The sequence below is a fragment of the Ooceraea biroi genome, chromosome 7, assembly GCF_003672135.1.
Source record: "Ooceraea biroi isolate clonal line C1 chromosome 7, Obir_v5.4, whole genome shotgun sequence".
Taxonomy (NCBI): Eukaryota; Metazoa; Arthropoda; class Insecta; order Hymenoptera; family Formicidae; genus Ooceraea; species Ooceraea biroi.
In genome coordinates, this window is record NC_039512.1 from 15,537,342 (window position 1) to 15,552,940 (window position 15,599).

Consider the following 15,599-nt stretch of genomic DNA (forward strand, 5'->3'; position numbering starts at 1 on the left):
CTCACTCGCTCGCTCGCTAGCGCGCGCGAGTTGGGTAAGACGAACTCCGCAAAGGTCTCCGGCGTCCAGTCACATTGTTCGGAATCCAGGTGGGAGTACTTACGCTCTCGGATAATGGCAACGCTTAGAGCGTATGATTAGCGCCGTAGTTACATGCTATCACACATCATCATCCATCTGCGTCTTCGACGCGCTTAAATCAAAATCGACACGTCGACTTGAACGTCGTGCGTTTTTAAGTTGTCAGGAGCTATAAGCTATTGCCACTATGAAATAAAACGCGACACGTAAAGGATATTTAAAGAAACGTAAATCTATTAGTTCGAAAAAAGATAAATCATATAGAAATAATATAATATATATTATATATTTAGGAATGGAGGATAAATATGAGAGTAAAAATTGCAAAACTTTGAAGTTTCTGGATTGTTAAAACCCGTGAAATAAAATTTTTTAATCTTCTAACCGAGTAAAGGTCCATAAAATTTAAAAACGCCAATGTTAACTCTTTGAAATATTTCTTAAGAATGCTAATTAGCGTTGCCAACGCGAAAATTAAATGAAACGACTTCGTTCGTTCATCGTGCCGATGTTGGCGTTAATTACGTCAGTCATGAATCACGATCGCAGCCGGAAAATTCCGAATTTCGTGGGCATTGTGCCGCGAGATCGCACACGCGAAATCCCTTCGCGCAATTCCGCGTGCCGCGAACGAAGCGGAATTACAAACGTCACATATCCGAGCGCATCCGCGAGAGATGCGCTCCACACGTAGCCGACAACGCGCATCACTTCGTCTATAGGGTGGGCTATTTTTAACGGCATCGCGCTCCCGTTATTTACACCGGCAATTGCCACGACGCGATCGCGAGCTTCCGTCGCGCAACCGTAATCGAATCATCGTGATGGAAACCTCACGCAAGTGGCAAAAAGCCCAAATACTGTAAAGGAAGAAGATAATGAAGGCTTTCGTTGATCTTTCAATTTTGCATACAAGTTCGTACAACTCTAATCATTCTCTTCTGCTGAAATTTTAGAAAGTTATTCCGAAAAAATCATTAAATAAAAACATGATATTTAAATTCTCAAAACATTTCCACTTTTTATTAGCACATTCCTCACTTTACGTTATTTTTACATTTTTACATTTACCTACATGAGAGCAAAAATTGCTCCCAAATTGGAATTCTCCAAAATGAAAGAAACAGAAAGAGCGTCCATGAAAATTGTTGCGCAAGTCCGTCCATTTTACACGTATCTGTTTTCACGGATACCGGTATAGTCACGCGTATCTCTCATGCTCGAGGAATTGCGGCTGTCGGGAGCAGCACGTGTTCCGGCACTCTGACGCGGGGCCTTTGTCGTCCGGTATAACATGATCGCCGTTACACGTGGTGCACGCGAGTCTTACGTAAGAGTGCGCGCGATTGAGCGCATATCTATCTCCGCGAGTCTCCACACAAAACGCCTACGCGTCCCTCTTGCAAGATGTATGCGGTTGAGTCTTTGCGTTCGTGCCCTGATCTGCGTTTCGCCGAGCATCCAGCGTCTACGCTGGACCAGTCGTCATAATCCTCATCTTATTACATATGCTTCTATATCGGGGAGAAAACTTGCTGCTTTCCCGCTCCTCGTTAAAATTAGACGTAAAGATCGGGAAGGTCCACAAGTGGGAAGACGAATCGCTTCCTCGGCGAGGTCGTCCGTACTGCCCCAACGGAAGCTTTTTTTCACCCTCTGCGAGGAATCCCCGCGCAAAGACGCCCCCACGAGTTCACGTATCTTCGCGCACGGGGATTATTATTTTTAGCACGCCCCTTTGAGGATCAAGATATGGAAAAATAAAGGATGTTTGATCGCAAAGCTTCGCTCGAGCGACCGCGTGCGGATCCGCGAAAAAATACGCGATAAATCTCGCTCGACTCGTCGACGTTGTCGTCGCGATAAAACGCTGGGTAAAATTATATTACCGAGAATTATATTATTATGATAATGATGATGAGGATGCGACGGATGGCCATGATAGGGAAAAATAACGAACGCGCTGATTCGCGCGTCCACGTGCGCAACGCGAGTAGCACACTTGTCGCGGGCGGCTTGCGGTTCCGACGCACTCGCTCGCGGCCTCCGAAGCGTGCAGCCCCTGGCCCTCTCGAACTGCTCCAGAAACCTACTTCTGACAATGAGCGTTCCTCGCGGCGCGGTCCTCGCCGCTATCTCGCGTGCCGCGAGCTGTTACATCAGCTCTCCGCGACGAAACGGAAAAAAATGAGAGAAAAACACGTGCAACCCGGATTGCAACGAACAAAACGATCGCGAATCGAGCGATTGAAAATAGAGCGAAACGAGAGGATCGTCCCGAGAGAGAGAGAGAGAGAGACGAGGAAATGGCGAGGCCATTTATAAGAGGCAGAGAACCCGATCTGGAACGAGGAACGTCGAGTGTTCCCGAAATGCGCAATTTTGCCGAATCAAATTAATTATCTCGATTGCGATCTCGATTTGTTGGACAATCCGCGCTCTGTACCGCCACTGTTCTATTTCAGGTTTGGCATGGCGAGAAATAAATTTTCCCGTCACGCTGAAAAAGCGCAATCTCTCCGCGGCTATGAATAAAGCCTCACTATTTATAGAATGACCTATTGTAAGATGATTACGTCAATTACCTAACCTTAGACTATAGGCGACCGCTTGCGCGCTATCGATATGTTTCCGATGCGCCTCTCGGGGAGGGTCGTGCAAGTTCGGATAACGAAATGGTCCGCGTGATGCCACGCGAATGCGAAAACCAATCGAACAGATTGATCGAACGAATCGAGGATTCAAATAATGAGAGACCGATCGGAGGACAATTCAAGTATCTGCTCGACGATCACGCGAGAGAGAGCGTTGCCTCTCACGAGTGTTGATATCGCAATTATTGGACACCCTGTATAAGCAGAACTTGGAAAGGAACGATCGGAAATGTCGTAAACACGGGCAATAATTTTTCAATTACATCCTTTGTCTTTTCAATTATCTCAAGAGGTCTTCATGGTTCACAGTGGTGCTTCAGTAACTCCATAAACTCGCGATAAGCGACTCTCTCTCTCTTTTCCCCTCTCCCTCTTCCTCACTCCTCTCTCACTCTCTTCTCTTTTTCGCAGTAGCGCGATTCAGTCATTTCGTGCGACATCAATCGAATTATTTTCGCCTCCATGACTTCAGAGTTAATTAACAAACTCGATTGTCAAATGATTGTTTTGCGCTACCCGATGCATTACTTCTTTTAACTTTTACCTTGTTGTCATCTGCACTTTTCGATGCACACAAATAGCAATCGACAGAGATCAACGGGAATCGAAATTAATCGGCGGTATTTAATTCGTTAAATTCTGATTAATTAGCAATTATTAATTTTCATTAGTAATTTGACAAGCTTCTCCCTCGAGTCTCGATACCGATGATATTATGGAATGCATCGATGCGCTTATCATCGCGCGGAACAAAGTCCAAAGTCGGCGAGGTGCGAGTCGGCTGCAACGCTCGCGCATCCGAATAACAAAGTGAATACCGATGCGGACGATGATGCAGCAGCTATACGACGGATTGTGTGATGTGCACAAACATATTTGCGGACATCGTTGTCATCGTCAAGAATTGATAGCGCTTTATCGCGATGCAGCTGCGCGGCGTCACGTCCCCGAATCAGCCTTATCAACGCTCGGCGTCCCGCATCGCGATTTTGCTATTTTAATCGAGGCATGATGTAACCGTATGCATAATAGCGGAGGAGCTTAAATATAGTCATCCACCGTCGCGGCGGTTCGCGTCGAATGGCGGCACCAAGCACACGCGCGCGAGCGATCGAGCGGAAATGCATCGCGCGCGACGACGGGAAATTTAATCGTCTCCCTCCTCTCTCTCTCTCTCGCGCTTCCTCTCGGGAAAATCCCGCCGGAAAATCTGCCGTCCTGACGCGATACGGTTTCGCAGTTGATTTCGCGTCTGAAATTATAACACTTCGATCGCGGCGATCGATCGTTGATCGAGATAATCGACTCCTCGATAATACACCGAATTGATGTCTGCATCCATGGACGCGTTATATTTGCGGTTCGCTTTATCGCGTGCCTCTGATAACGCCACCGGCGACGGGGATTTTGTTTACCGCCGAAAGCGGAGACGCGAACGAATAAACTGCAGGCACGGCTTTTTCAATTTTTGCGTTTTGTATTCCGCGCGCACTTTCTGCGGGCGAAAAAAAATTACGCACGCGATGGAGAAGATGCACGAGGTGCAGGCGCGCGAAAAAACGCTGGCATTTAAATAAACGTTCGTACTTGCGAGAGAAACAGCATTTACTTTAAATTATATATAAATAAAAGAAAATCTATGTAAAATAAATTACACACAATCTGTCTTGTTTGTAATTACGTCTTATCATTTCGCGAAAAATGCAAAAGTGCATATTAATTTAGAGAACACCCACTACATCTTGTGAAGATATTTTTAAACAAAACAGTCAGCGTAATAATTGAAAAGGATTGTCAAGGAAAATTAATACTAAGCAATGATTAATTTTGTTTTTTTATTTTTGCAGTAAAATTTGCAGGCAAATATGCAAAGATATTTTTAGACGGCCTCGCGAGAAAGGTCGAAAAATGCGGACAGATAAAATGTGTAGCATCGACGAGGCGAATGTACGAGCCCGAATGCAGTTAGTATGTTCATCGCGCACGCACTTACGTAACTCAGTGCTAGGTAAAAGCGGTGATTTATTACTAACTCGTTAATTGGCGAGATACCATTTCGAGCAGAGACGATTCTAATTAGGAATCCATGAGCGATTGAGTAAACGAACAATAAGTGTCGCTTATTTCGCGAGCGAGGAACATGTGTTTCTTTTTTTCAACGAGTATCGCGTAAAGCATTATTGTCAGACACCAAGAATCAATTTAACACAGTTGTCAATACATTTCTGAGATTGTATTATCGAGCTCGAATTAATATAATAATGATTATTACACTGACAATCTGATCATTTCCAGTTATTAATGTTATTTACATTCTTTTACATAACTTTTGATTTTATCCAGAAAAATGATAACATTAATTTTATGTACATTGTGTATATTTTTACCGACATAAATATCCAAAATTATAAATTTTAGTAACCATACTTATACCAAAACAATTTTTGTAACGATTAATAAAGGTAAAAATTAAAAATAATAAAATACGTCGCCTTATTTAGCAACTTTCTCTTATTTCTGCGCGATCAATTCCGCAACGGCAGCGAGTTTGCGGCGACGCGTCCGTGTTTATTTAATAAAAGTCTAGACTACACCACTGCGAAAATACTCGACCGTGTTTTGATAAGAAGATGCGCGCGGATCGCCGCCGGTCGTCGAACCGGCCGTCGTCGAACGCGCATTGCAAGGTGTCAAACAACAGACCGACGAGAAGAGACAATGAATCGTGAGGAATGCAAACGAGGGAATGCATGTGCATCACCGTCGCTGGTTGTAAATTCGCCAATCGCATACCTGTGGCTTCCATCGTAAATGCGACGTAAACCTTTGCATCAGCAAGAAAGGAAAGCAGTTTTAATATCGAAAGAGGAAAAGAAAAAATATATATATATAAATAACCAAAAGAGGAATAGCGATGTTGCAAATTATGTCATCGATATTTCGTGTGCTTTTATGTCGATTGCGAAAGTCTCAACTGAAGTCTCAACTCTTTTGAAAAGCTTGTGCTTGTCCCTCGAAATCGCCGACATTGAGGACTAATTTTCCGCTGTTTGCGGAGCGCCTTGAGGATGCTCTGGAAACGCGGCGACATGGAAATTCATATATTTATAAAGGCAAGTCCGCCCCAGTGATCGCGCGCGCAAGAAAGGGAGAGAAAGAGAGAGAAAGGCGGGCAATATTATTGCTAACGGCGGACAGCGTAAACAATGATTGCGCAACGTGACGCAATCGTTATCATAAGATGCACCGAGTGGCAGTGGCGGCAACCGCAACGACGGTGGCGGCGAATCGATTAACGGCGGCTCCTCCTCTTCGCGGTCGATCGTGGCCGAAAGGCGCGACACGCGATTCGTCGTTTAAGCGTTCGACGAAAGTTCAACGCTCGCGGGCCCGACGCGATTTATTTAGCGGGGCGACGGGCGCAAGGCCGAAGATATCGGTGACGTTTGTCACTCCCGGTTTTGTCACATAATTGCGCGTCGCCGCTCGGAAACGCCTCCGTGATCTGCGACATGAAGATCCGCGCAAAAAGCCCCGAGCGACCGGGCCAGCTCTCGAAGGAATATTCCCCAGACAGCGATGGCGACCAATCCACGAAGACAAAAATTATATTCCGCCTGAAAGCTTAGAAAAGGTCGACGAGCATCTAAAATCCGACAACTTTTTAGAGCTCCAGAAAATTAACTTAAAACAATCGCGAGCATTAAAATTAATGTTCCGTTTGAGTGCGTCAATGCAAATTGTTGCGTGTTTGTTGAGGCTCAAGGGAAACGTTGCGTTCGATTTTCACGAGATATGTATATTATACTTTGCCCGCGCGATTGCACAGCGTTGTGCAACGAGTGCGTTCGCGTCATCTCATGCGCTCACGCCACAAATTCGTGGTAAATAAAAACAGGAAGATTGAATACGAAGACGGAATGCGAGGTTTTATCTCTCGTTTAGAGGATAAGCGCGCTAGTTTTTGTATGTTTATGATATGCAATAGTTTTTATTTTTTGACAAATGGCTTTTGTTTGAGTGAATCGGCGGATTCGTTGAATCTCTGCCAAGCTCTTTCGTTAGATCGAAAGCGCATTGCGGAGGCATGATAAATTGCGAGCTGTCAAAATTTGTCGAGGATATTATATTTCATACGTAGCTGATAATCCCAACATCTTCTTACTACACGAACGGAACAACTTTTGCGGAAAAAAATGAGCGACATTTTGCCTTAGTCACGCGTTTGCTCGCACTCACATACGTTTTTGGCACGCATTGAACCGGAATTTCACGCAACTAGATTCTCCGCAGAACAAAGGATGCATAATTATAGTCTGAAGATTCATCATACCGAACAAAAATGTTCAATGTGTGCGCAAAGAAATTCAACGAAATCAACCGGCACGCGCAAACTGTTCGGTGATTTTTCTGTTCATTCCGCAAATTTTCAAAAACGTTTCTCTTCGGTCTGACGTCCCTTTTATTAATTCGACGTTAATTGCGCATGCAACGACGGAGGTCGGGGCAGAGATTCGCCCTGAAAATAAAGCGTGATCGATCTCCTTCGCCACGAACGGCGAGACGAACGCAACACTTATTTTGTCCGAAGGGCGCATTAACCGCCCCATTTGACGGCCATTTTTTTCCACCGTTGCTAATTATACCACCTGTTCGTCCTTCTCGTGGATTGATTTTACGACGGAAATAAAATTCACTGCCGCAGCGAAGCCATATAAAAGCCCACATGTACGATTATATTTAGACGCGAGGCGTATATCTCTGTTTAGGTCAATATATGCATCGCGCCTCTCGATAATGCGATCGCGCTCGAATTCCTCGCATCAAACTTCAAATTTACGTGGGACTCGAGTTGTTGCTCAAAATTCATTCGCTCAGATTTCAAGTAACGAGATTATCGTGTCGAGACGACTGCTTTTGAGTTTAACATTAAAGCTGCACCGAGCTGTTATTTTGGGATTGAAAGTTTAGGTCAAACTTCAGTTTTACGTGCAAAGTCGCACAATTATCTTCGATCGACCTAAAGTCGATATCTAATATATCTAAAATTTCTAAAGTGACATACATTTAAATCAACTTCTTTAATTAAACAACTTGACCTAAATGTTTTCGTCACATTTAATTCGGACAACTTGCTGACATTTCCTAAGCTAAGCTCATGCAGTTTCCAAATTATCTCAGAGATCTCTTTCGCAATTTCGCAACGCTCAAAAGCGTCCGCGAGAGCGCATACATTGATTTTTATTGGTCAGCTGAACCGACTCAAAGTCTCCTTATGGGAACATCTTAGCAATTGTTACCGCGCGATATTGACTCGCCGCTATTTGCGGCGGCTGATGAAAGGGAAAGAGAAAGAGGGTGATAACGCGCGGTGTTCCGCGCGTCGTCTTCGATTTCCGTCGTGATTCCGCGAGGCCAGTTGCGTTATGCAACGACAATGGGGCCCCTCGGGGCCTGCGACGCAGACGAAGTCTAAAGTTCATCGCCGCGCCGATACGTTACGACGCTTACGTTCGATGACCCCCTTACGTCAAAAATGACGATGGTAGGTGGCCGGGCAATTTATCAACGCCAGCTTCGAAAACACAATCGGATTCTTAGTCCCGGCTACTTTCTATCAACAAAACTCACAGATGAAAGGCTGCTCTCTTGACACTTAAACTGTCATGTCACTCATATGTGAGCGGTTTCAACAGCTTAAATAGAAATAATTCTACTAACTATTCATGGAGAGATATTGAATGAAAATAAAATCAAATGTCACCAACTGAATCAGTAACACGCAGTTGGTTCACTGAAATTCTTAATTTTCTCGGTGATTTGCCCAATAGGAATCGATAAAAGTTTCGTTAATTTTCAGTGAAAACACAGTGGCGATGTTCGTTCCTTTCATTTTCTTATCAATGCCACTTTTCTTTTCTTTCGTTATTTCCAGCAAGCAAATATTTATTTTTTTTAATTAATTTTTGAAAAAAATTAAGCACTGATTGCAGTGCTGTACTTACATTGTGAATCTGCTTACTTTCTAGGAAGATATTAATTTCGAGTTAAATCCTGGCGAGTAACGGAAGAGTAATCGTCAATGTAACACTTACATTAAATAGCAAAAAATGATATACCTATAATATATTAGCTCAATGCATCATCGTGACGCAACGTGCCGCTCGCTTCTGGCGCGCGTAACGCGCTAAAAGTCGCGGAGAGCAACGTCTCTCACGATCGCATCTCTGAAATGGCGTTTGTACTATTTTCTGGCGTTCACGCGTCTATCGCGATAACGCGTGGACGATTATGCAACCATTGGGACATCGGAAATCGCTGGCGTAACCGGGACGATGCGCGATCTTCCTCGCCTTCATTCCGATCAAATTCCGTCGCGATAACGGACGAGCGAGAGTGCTAAAGATAGCGGCCGCGTCCCCGATACAATATAATTTCGTGTATCACGCAGCTGATGAAACCGCTGTTACATAACGATGACATAACTCGGATGGTACTCCAAACTTATCGGGATTCGTTTATCTCGACGAATTCCTTCGGACCCCCAGTTTTAAGCCACTTCTTCTCGTCCCTCCCCGCTTTGCCCAGTTTAAAGCGGTCGTCCGAATTTCTCCTCTCTATCCGTAGATTCGAGAACTTTTGCTGCTGTTCGTGAATTAATCAATCATTATCTGCTCGACATCGGTGTAAGGGATTTAATATTGGATCAGTCAAAACATTCGGTTCGATTTTTGCATTAAATTCCACTTTATTGCACTTAGTAGAAACAAATTATTCATCAGCCAAAATATTACCATCGTCGTCTATGATTAAATCTTGTTTACGATGTAGACAGTATCAACATTGTTGCCTGCATTACATGTAAATCAATTTAAAAAATTGAAAATCAAACTGAATTTTTCGACTGACCTAAAATCTCATATTTTTCCGAAAACATTGTACTTCGCATCAAAAAACAACTAGTTGGCGGAACGGTTGACCTCTTTCTGTTCCGTTTCGTTCCGTTTATCCGCTCGAAACGGTGAAGAATTTAAAACTTTATTTTTTCCCGAAAATATCGCTCTTCGCGCCAAGAAGCGGCTCGTTCGCTTCTCGTTCATTCTGCTTTGGAGAGAGACAACTGCGTAGATTCCACAGGGTTTCGCGTGATCGACGGCGGCGGTGGCTCGCGTTTCGCGAAATCGAGTGGACGTCAGCACTGGTCACGTGTCACAGTCCACTCGGCGCGCAGATTTCAATTAGCATGCTCGCCTTTTCCCTCCCGAACGGGAACGTGACGACGTGCGGACCCCGCAATCCGCTTACGCAACGCTTATGGGCGTAATGCGTTTTTGCGGGCGACCGGGCATCAATGACAGCCGGTCGACCGGCCGTCGTGTCGTGTCACGTGTCTGAAAACCATGTGAATGACTCACGGAGACGGAATCCGATCACGCGCAAAGTGCGAGGACGCGTCGTGAAAGAGGAAACAAAAAAAGGGAAAAAACAGAAAATATTCGATAGACCGGCTTCGATAACGCTAACCGACGATTTGATAACGCCGTGATCTCATCCGCCAGGCTCGCCCGGCTTGCAGCAACTGGTTCGTAATCGAATCGTCGAGGGTAACGCAGGTATCCTCGCGATAAACACGAGCGGTGCGATAATAACATGAGCGAGCGAACGCGCATCGAGAGGCGCACGTCATGCGTTATTACGCGGGTGACATAAATTTCGCGGCGCGAAACTCGTTGCGATTTCGAAACCGCGAATCACAGGCTCGTAAATTAATCGCGCGATAGAGTCGAACGAGTGGTACAAAGTTAACATACGTTTTCGCGCGGCTATCAATTCACAGGACTGTACGATCGTCACCGCGATAATCGCACACATAGGATGAACGTTATATTCTTGTAGGAGTGGATGAGAGCCGCGGGGTGTCGTCGATCGCCTACGGCACGGGATTAATTTCAGTAACGTGGATTCCGGGCCGTAAGTCTACTAAAAATACAGCCGCGAACGATCACGTTGCCGCAAACGCGACTTCAATGTCCGCTGCTGTGGAGCGGGGAGCGCGTATTTGCATCGCGATGCGGCGAATAATGTCAAGTATAGCCGATCTACGTAACCGGACCGGATGACCTTTTCGATCGCGATTAATATCGAGATCATTGCTACTTAGCGGCTCGTACGTGATAACTCCCCCGCGCGTATTCGCGGTCAATAATAAAATCTAACACGACAACGCGAATAGCAATCTCGAAAAAACAATATAGATTTAGATGCGCAACAACGTACATCAATTAATAATATCTCGAGTCTTCCTTTTTTTCATAAAACTCAATTTTGCGATATGGCAATATATTATTGCTTCAAAAAAAAACAAACAATTATCGACGTATGTAATAAAATCATTCGATATGCACGATCTCGGACAATCTATAAATTTGTTCTTTTTCCCAAGTGTGAAGCGAGAGATTACACTCTAAATATCTCATCTAAAATGAAATCCCCATTACATTCCATCGCTGAAGCGCGCGAGGAACCAATAAGCCACGTTAGCGCGAGAGGTAACCGAAGAGGCGGCTTCATTAACAGGGAACAGCATCCTTCTCATTAGTGCCGGCTGTAAAGCTATCCTACGAGCAGCACGTGATTACTACCTTGCGCTCTACACCTCGTAGTAGTAGCGCAGTTCGCCTACTTAGAGCCCGGATTATATAATACCGATCTTCCCTCCGCTCTCTGTCTCTCTTTTCTAACTCTCTCTCTTTCTCTTTCTTTTTTCACGTATTCGCGACTCGCAGATGCGCGAGATCACGCACAGGCACGCGTACGGCATAATGTCGCAGTCGCCTGTCCCTCGTCCTCCCATAGCAAAACTTTATGAAAGTTTAAAGACACGAATGTAGCCGCGAGAGAATCTCGTTAATCTGAAATAGAGTGGACGCGCGATAATTAGGCTCGATTAATGAAGGAAGGTGAATCAAAGTTCAATCAAATCAAAGCGAGATTGCAAAGAAATTTTATTAATTTTGTAATGTTATATTATTTATTATTATTTATATAATTATTAGTTACAAGATTTATAATTATAAAATAGAGCGTACGTTATACACACACACGTGGTAAATAGTCACGAATTGATGAAAATCGAAAGCCAACCAGATTCTCTGGATTCAACCGGAAAGAATCACGCTCTATTGATCATACTGTAAGTAAACACCAATTGATCGAGATACGACCACGACGATTAATTATTATCGAATAAGGATTGCAAGTATGAGAATGGAGGAATGCAAGTACGAGGCTTTCGGGTTTGTGACGTAAAAACGACGCATAAGAAGCATTTCATACTTTGAGCAATTCAATCCTCGTCTTTGGTTTTTAATTAATTTCCCTTCACATGCGCGATAAATTTCAACATCGCACAATTAATAATAAAAACTGTGTGCGTCTTTGAGCTCAGCAAACTAATGCAGATGAACGAATCATATATTCTTAGGAAAGACAGACTGCAGCGGAGTCAGATTGCAGCGCCGCGACAGCGGCGGCTGGAAATGCACTTCACGCGACTCAATTGAGCCGGGAAACGCAATGGGCTCGGCAACTGCGTTGCGAAACCGTCCGCGAAAACGGAAAAAACGGGACTAGGTCGGGTATGTAGACCATACGCAAAGCAACGGGTTCTATGAGTCATGAACCTGAGCGGGCACAAAGAGGCGAATATCGGGAGCGCGATGCAGCAGCAGCGGTAGAACGCGCGCGTCCAACGAAAGAAGAAACCGGTCGCAAAAATCGCGTCGAATCGCGATTAACGAAAGTCGAGATCGGTCGGTTCACTTCGACGCTAACTGCGCTCGTATCTCCTGCGCGATATCACGTATCATCTTCCGCAAATCGGGCGAGTCGTCATTAAATTTGCATACATAACAAACAATCGAATAATAAATGCGCAACAGAGAATAAGATGCAATGAGATCTCCGTTTTTAATTTCTCCTATTCCTAAATATGCGAAACTAACTTCGACACGTCACAATTAATGATAATAAATAAGAGATAAATATTATATATAATATGAAATAAAATAATAATTAAGAAAAGTTAGAATTCTGCTAGATTTGTCTTTCTATTATTAATAACGCGATTAATTTAGCAAGTTGCGAAAATTGTTATACTTCGCAGAAGCACGAGGAGAAAGTTTTAACGAAAAAAGCGAAAATGAGAAATCGACGCCAGATCGTATTCGCGTATCCCGCTAACGATTCGCGACGCGGAGTTCGATTAAGCGCATAATTACTCGCGAGTGGACTGTGGCAGCTCGTGCGCAGATCACGTATTCCTCTCGCACGTGTCCCGCGATCTCGTCGCGCACTTCAGAGCACATGCGCCCGCACATGCATCCGCGCTGACGAGGGTGAGTCAACATATGCCGTAACTTGTGATTCACACGCGCCAGCGACGTTAACCCCTGCGACGTGGAGAACTTTGCGCAAAAAAGCATTTGAAAAACTTCTCTCTCTCTCTCTCTCTCTGAAACCGATTTTCACTATTTATTTTAACTTCAGCGGAAAAGAAGTTTTTCATCATCTTTTTATGTAATTGTTATTTATAATTTTTCCTTCTTCTGCAATCTAATTTAATTCCTTTTTTACGATTATGTTATCTTTAGCAGACCAGGTTTTACAGATGTACTTTTTATGAAAAGTTTTTAATAGTTACGAGAATTAAAATTTCGATTTTGCGAGTAATTTTAGTAAAATTGTGATTGGTGCAATTATATGTGTTATTTCGAACGAACTTTTGCTGTATTCGGTAAGTCGAATTTCTGTAACACTTCGCATCGTTCAAAGATATGAATTCAAGCAGCACTTACCGACAACTATATTATCTCTTCAATGTTTAATGCATTCGGAAACCGTAAAACTGCGGAAATCACGGCGGGTTCAGTCGTGGATTTAAGTGGACGAGCGAGGCAAGTGTTCGTCGTCGAATCGGGTTCGAAGGGACGGAGCTAGACGCGGGCGATGTTGTAGCTTTCAAAAGATATCCGTAATCGATGCCGCTTGCGTCATCCGCTCGAGACGCCCGATCGAGCGAGTGATACGTCGCAAGCCAGGCGGCAATTAGCTCCGATTGTCGCTATTTATTTTTCTAAAAAAAGGAACGCCAGCGGACGCGACGACTCCAAGGTAGAAGGTGGAAGGGTTCGCTCGTTTCGTAACGGCTCCTAGTTGATCACGATAAAAAAATTGACGAGGAAACAGATGTAAAAAAACCTCGGCGAATACGCACAAAAAGAAAAAAAGACAAGAAGAAGAAAGGCACGGGAAAAACGCATGTTACGTCATGTTACGTAAGCCAATTTTGTTCGATCGAGTAAAAAATTCGATACTCTCATCGATCGCGTCCTTCTGTCCCTATCCCCCTCCCTTCCCCCGGCCATGTTTTGCAGCTAGCTTGAGGCAGAAAACGTGATCGTTATACAACCGGCTAGATATTGTGGGAGGAAGTTATGCAGTCGCGAAGTCCGATCGCACAAACAACCTCGAAATTCATCTCTCGTTCCAGGGCTTCTAGGCCTTCGTTCTAATAATAAAGTGTTCGCTATTTTATGAAGCTGCATATTATGCGACGTCGTCGTCGATTCAAAGAGAGCTTTTCAGATCATCGTGGAAAAATCCGGGAACGCGTTCATATCGCATTCAGTGGACAAAAATGTTTCGATTATCAACGAAGAGCGATTCCTCCTCTTGAACTCCGCGTGGAGGAATTGAAAAACTTGGAGAACGAGTGTTACTTAATGACGTAAAAATTGTTAGGTGAACGTGCACGACGCACTCATCACACGTGAGCACGTGAGCGTTACACAATGACGCGAGTACGCAACGTTGCCTTGTAATGCGCGCGGCACGCTCAATGAATGACACACGTTCATATCCCATTTCGCAAGCGTGTCTGACAAGTTCGAGCGTTACGCGAATCTCGCCCAATAATCATCGATAATTCCAAACCTTATTCAATGTTCGGATTATCGAACTGCAATGCGCGTGGCTACGCAAGCTGCTCTCATTTCGACTAATTCCGGGAAAATTTCGCTGAGTATTCGAGAGAACAAAAGTCTAAATAAAAATAAATCGAAAGCTTAGGAAGGTACAGGTTTCAGGATCGAAGAATTAAGAAACTCGTGGGCTTCAAGATCAAAAAGATCCCGATCCCCAACATTCTTCACTAAACCCGAATTAAAAACATGAACTGTTCATAATGAACGTGTGCATCTGTAAATTACGACGATCGAGCAAGCATTATCGATCATCGCGCCGTCTCAGTAATATAATCGGGATCAATGAGCGGCGCCGAAGGAAGAAGGAACGCGGGAAAAGCAAATTAACCACGCGCGCGTAAATTTACGATCGAGCCGAGCAGCCAGACGAAAAAATCGGATGCGACGACCGTGGATCGGATTACGACGAAGGACAACGAGCGCACGAGCCTTGGGCCCTTGGCTGCCGCCTCGCGTGTCGTTACCTTTGTATTCCTTTTGTCGATTTCTTTATTTCGCTCGCGCTCGCGCATAAATCGAGCGCGGGATAAAGCGACCGTGATGTGGTCATCGACCACCGCGTCGATGAAAATGGAATGTTGCTCGCTCGTTCGAGGGCGATTTGCATGCGCGAGGATAATGCGCTTTTAGCCCGCGAGCGTAAATCCGTTTTGCGAGCCGCGCGCGCATGAGGATCGACTTAATTCGCGAACTCCCGCGATTACATCGAAGCCGCCGACGATTCGATTTGCCGCTTAATGCGATCTGCGAGATAATGAGCCCCGGCGCGCTCCATCGTTAATTGCTCAATTTTTACTGACCCGCAGCCGCAGCGTGACGT